The sequence below is a fragment of the Solanum stenotomum genome, chromosome 10 (assembly GCF_019186545.1).
Source record: "Solanum stenotomum isolate F172 chromosome 10, ASM1918654v1, whole genome shotgun sequence".
Lineage (NCBI taxonomy): Eukaryota > Viridiplantae > Streptophyta > Magnoliopsida > Solanales > Solanaceae > Solanum > Solanum stenotomum.
This window is the reverse complement of record NC_064291.1, coordinates 43,979,505-43,991,275: the sequence shown is the minus strand read 5'-3', so window position 1 is coordinate 43,991,275 and position 11,771 is coordinate 43,979,505. Positions and strand designations below refer to the sequence as shown.

The following is an 11,771-nucleotide window of genomic DNA, read 5'->3' as shown; positions in this document are numbered from 1 at the left end:
TCATCATCTCCAAATCCCTACACTTTAGTCCAAAAAGGGAAAGAAAGGGGTTAGCACAATTAAGTACTAAGTACGGAGACCATGCAAAAACATGCCAAAAAGGACANCCATTGTGCCTCCTTCTTCCACTATGCCTCCACCCTTTCATTCTACTGTGCCTCATCTTTCCTCTGTACCTTCATCTGATCTTATAATAGATAATGATCCAACTGATAATGAAATGGAAGATGAATCAAGATCTGAAGGGGATACTAATGAAGATACTGAGGTTGACAGTGATGTCTATCAAGAGTATATAGATATAAGGACAAGCAAGAGGCATTTCAAAAGGTCACAAAGGAGAAGTAAATGCACTACTTCAGATCAGATTAATGTTGATGAAAAGGTCCAGATATACGGTATGATGAGACAAATATTGGTATTAGGGAAAGCTTAGTTGGTAAGCTAGGAGGTGATGTACCTTACTATCTAAGTGATAAAACTCCTAGCTTTGAAATAGATGATGAAACAGGTTGAGGAGATGGTGAATAGGTTGATCAAGTAGTGAATAAACCTGTTAGAAAAAAGAAAACCCCAAATAGAGTTGTGTTTGATGCAACTTCTGAAAAGATTGTTTGGGAATTAGGATTGGTTTTTGGAAGTGTTGAAGAATTTAGAGTGGCAGTGACAAGATATGCAGCCCAAGAACATATTCAAATTGAAAAATATGTGAATGAACCTGGCAGAGTTAAAGTGAGATGTTGTAAAGAGACTTGTCCTTGGTTGTTGTGTGCAAGAAAGGATAAAACTAGTGGAGATTTCATTGTTAAAAGATACAACCTTGTCCATAAATGTTTGACATCAACTCATAACTATCTTTGCATGCAACTCAAAGTTTTTGGCCACCAAATACAAAGAAAGAATAACTCAACAGCCAAACATCAGCATTGTGTTGTTACAGGACATTATTAGAAAGGAATTGGATATTCATGTTGGTAGGACAACAGTGAGAAGAGCTAGGACTAGAATGTTACAAGAGATCATGGGCGATCACATTGTGGAGTATGGTAAGATTTTTTATTATAAAGCTGAAATTTTAAGGAGTAATCCAGGTAGTACTTGTATAGTGAAGGTTGGAGAAGAAGATAAAACTGGGCAGAATTTTTTTGAAGGATTTTATGTTTGCTTCAATATTTTAAATAAAGCATTTTTTGGAGGTGCTAGGAGGTTGATTGGTTTTGATGGGTGTTTTCTCAAAGGTGTGTAAAGGCCAGTTGTTAGTGGTAGTTTGTAGAGATGGAAACAACCAAATGTTGCCTATTGCTTGGACAGTTGTTGAGATTGAGAATCAGTTTACATGGACATGGTTTCTTGAACTAGTGAAGAATGATCTTGACCTTGGAGAAGGACATCAACTATCTATCATTACTGATACGTAAAAGGTAAGACCTTTATTGTTTTACTGTTTTATTGTTGTTGACTTTTGCATTTTAATTATTCTTTTTCTATTATGTTGGTTTGTTAGGGACTAGAAATTGTTGTTTAAGATGTATTGCCACTGTTTGAACACAGAAAATGTGCAAGACATGTTCTTGCAAATTGGTGTGAAAACTGGAAAGGAGTTGAAAGAAAAAGAGTATTTTGGAGGATTGCTAAATTCACATTTGAAGCTGAGTTGAAGGATAATATACATGCAATGAAGAAATTAGGACAAGACTGTTTGGATGATCTTTTATGGTACAACTTGGATACATGGTGCAAGAAGTATTTTCAAGACTATAGCAAATGTGATATTGTGGACAACAATATGGCAGAAAGTTTTAATGCTTGGATACCTGCAAGGTATAAAACAATCATCACAATGCTTGAGGAGATAAGGGTGAAGATAATAAAAAGAATTGGTGATTTGAGAGAGTTCTCAAACACTTGGATCACTGATATATCTCCTATGTCTTTGAAGATTTTGAAAGAAAATATTGAAAAGTCTATGCAATGTAACTTGACTTGGAATGGAGAAAGAGGTTTTGAGATTAAACACCATGGATTTACACATACTGTGGACATTGTTAGTAGGAGTTGTAGTTGCAGATCCTGCCAGCTCAGGGGATTCCTTGTCCTCATGGTGTTGTTGCCCTTCATTACAAGGAGTTGGAACCAATCAATAATGTGGCTAGTTGTTATAGCAAGAAAACCTACCTCAGCACATATGTCCATTTTATTCAGTCAATGAATAACATAAAAATGTGGCCAACATCAAATAATCCAATTGTAAAGCCACCAAAGATCAAGATGATGCCTGGAAGACCAAGTAAGGTTAGAAGAAAGGAAGCAGATGAAAGCAGAAAAACTGGAAAGCTTAGAAAAAGAGGTGTTGTTATGACTTGTAGCAAATGTGGTACACAAGGACACAATAAAAGAGGATGTCCTACAAGAAACCAAACTAGTCCAAGTCAATCAACTGAACCATCTTCTCAGGCAAAAGGTACTGGTCCAAGTCAGTCAACTGAACCATCTTCTTAGACACAGATACTTTTATTTGTTACTTTCAAATGTAAGTTATATGCGCATGTATATGTATTGATACATCAATACATAGGCTGTTGAAAGAGCAGCAAAAGGCAAAACAAGGGCTAGTAGTTCAACTCAATCACCTAGAGCTTCTTCACAGGCCACCACAAATAATGAAAGTGGTAGAGGAAGAGGCACAGGAAGAGTTTCAAGTTATATAGGTGTTTCAACTCAATCACATGAAACTGCTACAAACACAGAGGTAATATATCTAATTATTATATCATTTATAGACAATATAGATATGCTTTAATATTTTGGTTTCAACGTACAGACTGTAAATAGTAGAGGGAGAGGTAGAGATAGAGAAGCAGGAACAAGTAGAGGAAGAGGAATGTCTCAAGAAAGAAATGTGAATGAAGGACTAGGTAGAGGAAGAGGAATGGCTCAACATAGTCAAACTAGTTCTGAAGTAACCTGCAGTGGAAGAGGCTTAGAAAGAGAGAAGAAACCAGTAGAACATGAGGACACCAGTGGAGGACAAACAAGACATTTTAAAAGGCCAAAAATGGTACATAGGTGTTGGCATATACCAAGTTGAAGATGGATTTACAACTCTCAATGTAAGTTTACGATTGTCAATGCAAGCATAAATGTCTTTTGATGTGAATGTGTATTTATTTGACTAAGCAGCCTGGATTGTCAAGTAGAAGAGTTATTAATATTGGTACAAGAGTGACAAAGAGGGCAGATGTTGTTACTGGTGCTATTGGCTACACACCAGTACGTGGATTCAAATGGAAGGGGAAGACAACTATTACCAGTAGCAACCTAGAAAGAATGAGGGCTGAAAAGGTTATCCAAACTAGGTTTGCAGCCACTGCTACTGCTAATAACCAAAGCCAAACAAGCTCAAGTAGGAAGACTCATGTGCCATGGAAGTAGGGCATTTTGATGTTGTCTTGTTCATTTTGACAAATAAAATTTAATTATGTATATTTTGTTGTTGTTTTTAGTTGGAATCAAACTCAATTTTGCGTGTAACCAAACAAAACTTGAATGATTATGTTGCAAAGAAGTCTTCTTTTTGATTAGTTTTTTTGTTGCTTTTTTATTAGTAGTTGAACATATTTTTGAAGTTTCTCAAATGGTTACCACAATAATATAGACAAGAGAATCAAATACATTAATTTGTTCAAATCACAATTATTTTGACAACAAAGACCAACAAAAACTTGAGCATTCAACAACTTCCATCCTTCAAGTTACACACACCTACAACTAGCAAGGTCAAGACAACTAGCTTCTAGTTACACACACCTACGACTTCAAAAACTTGAAAGTAACTAAAGATGTCTATGGCAATTTTGGTTGCACACACCTATAACTTCCATCCTTCACATTCTTGGTTAGACTTAAAAATAGAAAACACACAATAATGATCAAGACAATTAGCTTCAAGTTACAACATTTGCTCTTCTTTTTCTCCTTCATCACGACTTGGTTACTTTCAAAACGACTTTCATAAGATGCCAATGCTTCTTCCAACTCCTTAATTCTCTTTGCCAATCTCGGAATAATGTACTTGGATCGTATATCAACATCTTCACGATCCCTTCATCTAAAGAAGTTACACGCATCCTCCTAAAATACGCAAAAACCAAATTAAAGAAAAATATATAAACAAAAGATCTTCGAAAAAGAATTAGGAAACATACACGATAGCGTGGACAAGAACAAAATCTTCGAGCCGGATTATGCTCCGACCATGAAGTTTGCATTGATAGGTCACCATGTTTGAGTCACAATTTCACTCGCAACATCGGATCATTCTCATCATTACAAATACGATTCAACATTGCATTTGACATTTTCAGTCAAAACCTAATTAGAAAATTAAGAAGAAATCAAACCATAAACAACTTCAAATTAACGCTTTCTACTGGAAATTAAAAGATAAAACAAATTTCTACCTTATTTTCTTGAGGAAGATGATGAATTCGTCAAACAAAGAGCACCAACATTGATCTTGCTATGAAAAAACCATGAAATCGAAAAATTAGGGCTACCAACGGCTATTTTGGGTTTAAATTTGGGGAAGATATATAAAGTGATTAAATAATTAATAATAAAGAAAGAAAATGACACGTGACACTTTTAAACTAATCCATGACATTGAAGACGCTGCATGACGCGCCTCATGTGTGTGGTAACAACGCAGACGAGGGAATGGGTCAAAATGGCTCATTTACAAAGATATTAAATAGTTCTGTGGAGTGATAGGACACTTTAAAAGTTAAGGTGTATTTATGCAAATACGAGATAACTTTAATGGTGTCTTAAAAGAGTGAGGCCGATCAATGGTGGTCAACATCAATGCTCAAGTTTTTTGATGAAATTCTCCTCTATTCAGACATCCTGCTGGAATTTGGTGAGAAAAAGGTTATTTAATTTGTAAGAGTTATTTTTTGACGTAAAGAAACGGTCATTTGTATTTTTATGCTTTATTTTTTTGTGGAATTATAATGGTTGTCCCCTTAATAAAATTAAATCACTGTTTAATATATTTGTTTTAAATTGATTTATAATACTTTCTTAATTAATAATTTCATATCAATTAAATATTATCATTTTTAAAGAGTGTAAAATAAACAATTATCCGAACAATTATTTTCAATTGCTTTCTCAATTTTATATATCCACGCTTGCCAACTTTCTTTCATTGTAATATATTTAATTAATTGGTTGTCAACATTGCATTCTCTTTTCAAATTAACATGACTTTCTGCAAGCTTTCACTAATTGATAATCTTTTGTTAACGAAGAAACAGATAAATAGTATTGACACCCAATTTTGATCCTCCACAATATAAATTAATCACCGAGCTTCTTAAATTCTAAATGATTTGAAATAATTAGTTTTTATAAAGTTCAAAATAAATTTTTTTTCAAGTTACTTTTAATTAATTTTATCATTTAAGTAACATATATGTTTTATATAATTAGTATATTTTATAAACATTTTGAAAATCATCTAAAGAAGATTTTAATTTTAGTAAATATTTTATTAAATTAGTTTAGTTTAAATTATGCTTATTTTTTTGAGTTATTAGTTTATAATTAAGTTAATTATCTTTATTTTATTAAAATTAAGAAGCTCGTTAATTAATTAATATTAATTCGTCTTACTTAGGTTTTAGCCGAATTTGTTAATATAACTCAATTTGGTTATTTCTTAATTTCCAAGATCTAGCCACTCTTTAAACCTCACCTTCAACCCATCTTAAGACCAATTTTGGCCCAAATAGACAGCTCATTCCTTTATTTTCAACAAAGATAAAAAAATCAATCAACTCCAATTAATCCCAGCCCAATTCCGGCCCAAACCCATTCATTAAAAAAACATTACAATAACAACAACAATACACATAACAATGACCCCACACGACCCCAACTATGTTCTCCATCGCGAAGCAGAACCCCAAAAAACCAGTCCAGCAACGCGACCCGAGTCCAGCACCTCGAGTAGCCTAGCCTAGCCGCGTCTGTCTCCTTCTCTCCCTTATCCAATCATACAAAAATGTTGGAGAATATCCAGGTTTCAAAATCTCGGTGCTTCTATGTCCTTGCTCGAAAATCAAGCGGCTCCATTCATTTATCTGTTAGAAGTAGTACGAATTCCAACTCCTCAACCTCATCCTTGGAGAGCAATTCGAATTTCAAATTCGAAATGGAATTTTGTTCCCCCCCCCCTTTTCAATTCCAATCTCCCCTATATATAAATCCCTCTCCAATCTTCAATCAGAGGGTGACGAAGATATACAATATTGAAGCAAAAATCGAGGTAGAAATACTGTTATTGTTAACCCATTGATTATTTCTTTAAGACATTCTTTTCATAAGTTTTCTTCGAATCTTTGCTGAAATCACTTGGAATTCCTTTGGAGAAGTGGAAGTTGTTGCTTTCTCAATCGTTTCATCCGGCTCACTTTCCGAAAAAATGTAATGCTCCCTCCTTTATAATATTCCTTATCGCCTCTTCTTCTGATTCAAAAAAATTGATATTATTTCATATCGAAAAAGCCTTGTGATGTAGTTGGTTCGCTGTTAAGTGCTGATTTAGTGTTATTTGGTATGGTGTATTTCTTCTTAATCGATTTTAGTGAGTCAAACTTAAGGTCGAGTTAATCCCGTTTTATATATTTATCATTGTTGCTTCCATGCTTATTTGTTAAAATTGTCGTGGTTATTTTGTTTTGCGTACATTCGTTTTGATGATGTCGAATCAACATTTTCTTGTTTTAGTTGTCTCTTAGCGTTAAAAAGTTCTTTCATCTTTCTACTGCAATGTTGATTCAGAATCTCAAAAATGGCTACTATAGAGATTAAATGTAGTTGTATCTACTGTCCATTAGATGCAACAACTCGTTCTACTCTTTTTTCAGTTTTTGTAATTGTCCTCTTCCCATATGTATTTACAAAGCATGAGTTGTGTTCTTTTCTTCTTTTATAATGGCTTCTGTTGATTGAGTCTCATTCCACAAGATTATAGTCTTAAAGTTTGAGTGTTAATGCATTCTTGTTTATCCTTAAAGACATGTCTCGGTGTATGAAAATTGTGTTAAAGTTACCATAAAAAATGTTCTGTGGCCTGCACCTTGTCCCTTCTCTTTATGTGAAGTTGGAAAAAATGCTAAAACCTCTCTCTTATTCATGTCTAAAAATTTTGCAAAACAGTAGCATTATTTTGTTAACTTGGTTTGCTGATTTATTCATGTGTAAAATGCTCAAGTTATTCTATTGATGCATAGGTTTACCACTGCCATATTATGGTTCATAATGCATTTTTAGCTTTAATGATATCAACTTCAATGGTCTGCTCCACCTTTGATTGATAATTATTTCCTTATTATTACCTTTGTCTAAGTAATTAGGCCTAAATCCACTCCATTTAATCACTGTTAGTTTTACTGTTTAGTTATCACTACTATTTGGTGTTTCATCTTATTATGTGAAGTTAGTTAATTTAAATGAAAGTTCTTTAAGTATTGTATGTATTCCTTTGTCATATTTGCATAACATTGGCAGTGAATTAATCACATGCCTATTTTGTCTTATTTCTTTTTCATGTGTCTTGGTTGTATTTTAAAGGTTTAAAGTATTCTTGATTACTAATTCCTATCTTGTTTTGTTCTTTTTCTTTGTGTGAACCGGCTCCTCCCGAGTCCTTGGAGACTCATTTTCCTTACATTCCATTGATTGGGCCTTAGAGGCCCGATTCTATTTTTTATCGAGTCAACCGGGTTTTGAAACGACGAACAGGGCTGGAGAGTGATAAAGGGGCTGAAACATTGAATTTTAGGTGTCCGAAAATCCCAAAGAAGGAGTTGTATACACTGATATACCCTCTGCATACACGGGTATATAGTCAAAAATACAATATACAGGTTCAAACATGGAAGTACAAGGTGAAAAATGCAGAAAATACAAAGTTCGAATAAAAATACAGGTCCGGGAGTTCGAGAATCAGTTGTATACATGGTGTATACATCAAATATACACATGGTGTATATCATGCCAAATGAGAATTAAAAAGGAGCCAAAAGCCCAAGGAAATTTCAGTAGATCGAAGTAGCAGGAAAATGGGTCAAAACCCAATGAGACAACCAACACCTAGTTTGGATTAAAATGGGTCAAAACCCATAATTTTGGTTCTCTTTAGACTTTAGGACAGGTGGGCCAAAAGGTCATTTTAATTGGATTTGCGCTCAAAACCCTAAGTCTAATTATTTTCCCCTCTATTATTATTTATGTTGTTATTGATTAACCAACTTTTTTTTTTCTTATGGTCTAATTTAATTAAGTTTTCCAAGATTAGTTTTCTTATTTTTTGAAACACTTTTTATTTTATTTATATATATATTTGGTTACATATTAATTATTTTGTCTCAATATTAATATTATGCTGAATTTCTTATTTGAAAGTAACAACTTAAAATTTTCTTTCTTTCTTAAACTTATTAAATTTTTAAAAGTTAGTTGAAAAGTCATTCTAGTCAAATCGCCGATCAACCGCAAGTTAGCGGACATTCCGAGGGCCTAATACCTTCTCGGAATGTACATTGAACTCGAACCCTTTTTTATTCTCAATTAATTTTATCTGTTTAATTCTTTTGAAAACCTCAAGTTTTTTTAATTTTATACAAAAATTCAGTGGCAACTCTATTTTGGAAAATCGATTTTTCTTCAAGTCATAAGTTTAGCCGATTTTTCAAAATAAGTCCATTTTTATTTTTTCAAGTAAAATAGAAATGCCGACTCTGCTGGAGATTTAATTAAGTTCTAACCATAAGATTTGACTATTTGACTATTTGCTATTAATTGTTGAATTATTTATGTGTTTTACTTGTTAAACTTCTATAAACTGTCATTGCATTCATTACATTTTTCAACTTGTATATATAGTATATTAAAGAACGGTTTTGCGAAACCGCAGCCAGACTTTTTGTACTCAACCCTTTTTCGAAATGATCGACAATTTATCGATTCGTCATGCGTCCAATAGTTGTCCTAAGTAGTCCGTTTGGGTTCCTGGTATTTCAAAAGTCACTCTTTGTCAACTAGCGTAAAGCGAAACCAAATCTCAGATTTAGTGCATTTGAACTAAGTTGACCCAACACCCAAAGTGTGTTGGGCCCATTAGAAGCCCACATTGTGTCTATTTGTCTCATTGGTCAATAAAAAGATAATCATACTTATGTGTTTAAATTCGAAGGATGTATACGTTATTTGGCAAAACATTGTCTCTTGGGGTTGGGAGTTTAATTGTTTGTTCGGGTCAAAGAAGGATCAAGTTACCCTTGCATCTGAAGATGTTGGCATTCAGATATGGCAAGAAGCTCAAGAACGAAAGATTTTTCCTTGGAAGCATAGTTTAGGATTGTACCACTGCGCGGGACTGATTATTTTGTATCACATTTCCCTTGTTATGTATCCCCATTCAGTTTATTCGTGAAATTTGTATAAATTTGGGTTTTGGGGCAATGGAATGTTTCAAATGATGTTATACATTCTTCAAATCGTTAGGCCTACCCTTGGCATAAAAGGGTTACATATTTACGCAATATTTGTTTATGTGTTATAACTGCTTGTGTGAATATGTTGTTTTATTTAGAGATATTCTAGCTCACTTCTTTTCGAATTGCTTTTAGAACTCCTAAGCATAAATATCAAGTCACTATCAAAAGTGCATCGAAATACTCTTCGGGTCTTTAGTTTCCTTAAAAAAAAATCAAACTTCATTTTTCAAATCTTACTCTCATATTAGAAAAAGATTCATCGTCTCAAATTGAAAGAAATTCAAGTTGGTCAAATTATGTAGGATCTGAATTCTCCCTCGTGAGATACGTAGGCAGCTTTTCAAGGCTCGGTCCCCATTTGGAGAAATTCTATATTTTTCAACTCTTGCAATGAGATTTGAATTTCATCTCAATCGAAAATCAAAAGTATGTCAATGAAAGATGCAAAAAAAAAATTGGCTCGACGGAAGTCAATCTTTCTGCCACAAATCCCAAAGTTAAATAGACAAATTTATGTCTATTAGCCATCTTTTCTATATCCGTGGGCTAGTCTATTTTCAAATGAAGCAACTTTTGTGTGTTTGCACCAATGTGTGATATCTTACACTATTTATCACCTTTAGGCAATAACACGTTTACCTTTTAGTTATTTTTCTACTATCAGGTGCTTAGAATTGATCTGCGTTGATAAGCTGGCTGAACACCCTTATTTTACAAGAACTAAGGCTCCCAAAGATTCTTTCCCCAATCAAAGTTCGCAAAAAGGAAAGACAGTAATGGGTGATAAATTGTCGTGGCTCAGCCCGCTGCTACTGATCAAAATAAATTAATTATGCAATTAATGCAACAGATCGCCGAAATGAGGGTCGAAATGCAAAGAAGACAAAATTTGCCTAATCCAATTTTCACTTTTAACTCTCAAGGAAATGGAAGACCTCCGCTCTACTTTCCTCTTCCAAGCGCAAAACAGTTGCAGAACCCATCTCCTAACCCTGCTCAAAACTCCCCCATCATTGATCTAACCACCTCAAATCCCCCTCACGCCTCTGCTTCTTACCAAGCGCCACTTCTTCCTCAAAACACCAACCCACAAACTTGTCCTTCCCCTCAAAATCAAAATGTTAACAATCTGCAAACCTTCCCCCATCACCAAAATCAACATACCAACCCCCAAACTTTCCCCCAAAATTATCAAGCCACTCAAAATATTCAGAATCCCTCCATTGCTCCGTCATTGCCTCAAAAAAACTATTTTTCAAATTTCAATTTCAAATGGACCCTATGCCAACTGTTCCGATCTAGATCACTATGAGGAACATGAGAGAGAGTGGAGGTCAAAGGAAGAGACAACCAAGTTGAATATGAAAGAAAGGATTAGGAAAGCCATGAAGGAGCTACACTATATTCCTGAAGTCCATGGGTTGAGTTATGAGGATCTGTGCATCCATCCGAATCTGGACCTCCCGAAAAGGTTTAAAGTGCCAAAATTTGACACTTTCGGAGGAATAAGGAATCCATTGGCGCACCTGAGAGCCTACTGTGACCAACTCGTAGGAGTTGGCAGGAATGAAGCCTTGTTAATGCAGCTCTTTAGTCGAAGTTTAAGTGGAGAAGCGTTGGAATGGTTTACCTCTCATGAGATAAGACAATGGTCTAGTTGGAATGCACTAGCTAAGGATTTTGTCGAACGGTTTGCCTACAATGTGGAGATCGTTCTTGATCGCTATTCTTTGGAGAGAATTAAGCGGAAATCCATTGAAAGCTATTGTGAATATGCGTATAGGTAGAGGAAAGAGGTCGCCCGGGTTCAACCCGCTATGTCGGAGAAGGAGATCGTTAAAGTGTTCATACGTATTCAAGAGCCAAAGTATTATGACAGGAAAATGTTGCTCATTGGAGCAAAATTTTCGGAGATAGTCAAGGTAGGTGAGGCTATCGAAGATGGGATTAAAACCAGAAAGATTTCTCACGTTGTCCCCTCAACCGAATCTTCAGGATTGTTGAAAAAGAAGAGATAGGATGTGTATTTTATTTCCTGCGCATCTAATGAAAAAAGACACTTCAGAAAATCCTCACCATACAAAGGTTATCCTCGAGCTCTTCAAAATTCATATCCAGCTTGTTATACCCAATTAGGTTATCAAACTTCATCACCGAGTTACAAAATTCTACCTCCTAATTACCAAACTCCACCACCGAGTTACC

General features: G+C 34.6%; 1 pseudogene; it reads left to right on the top strand.

The window, feature by feature from the left end:
* Window positions 1-2,528: 2,528 nt before the first annotated feature.
* Window positions 2,529-3,322, top strand: LOC125843288 (uncharacterized; annotated as a pseudogene).
* The last annotated feature ends 8,449 nt before the right edge of the window (window positions 3,323-11,771 follow it).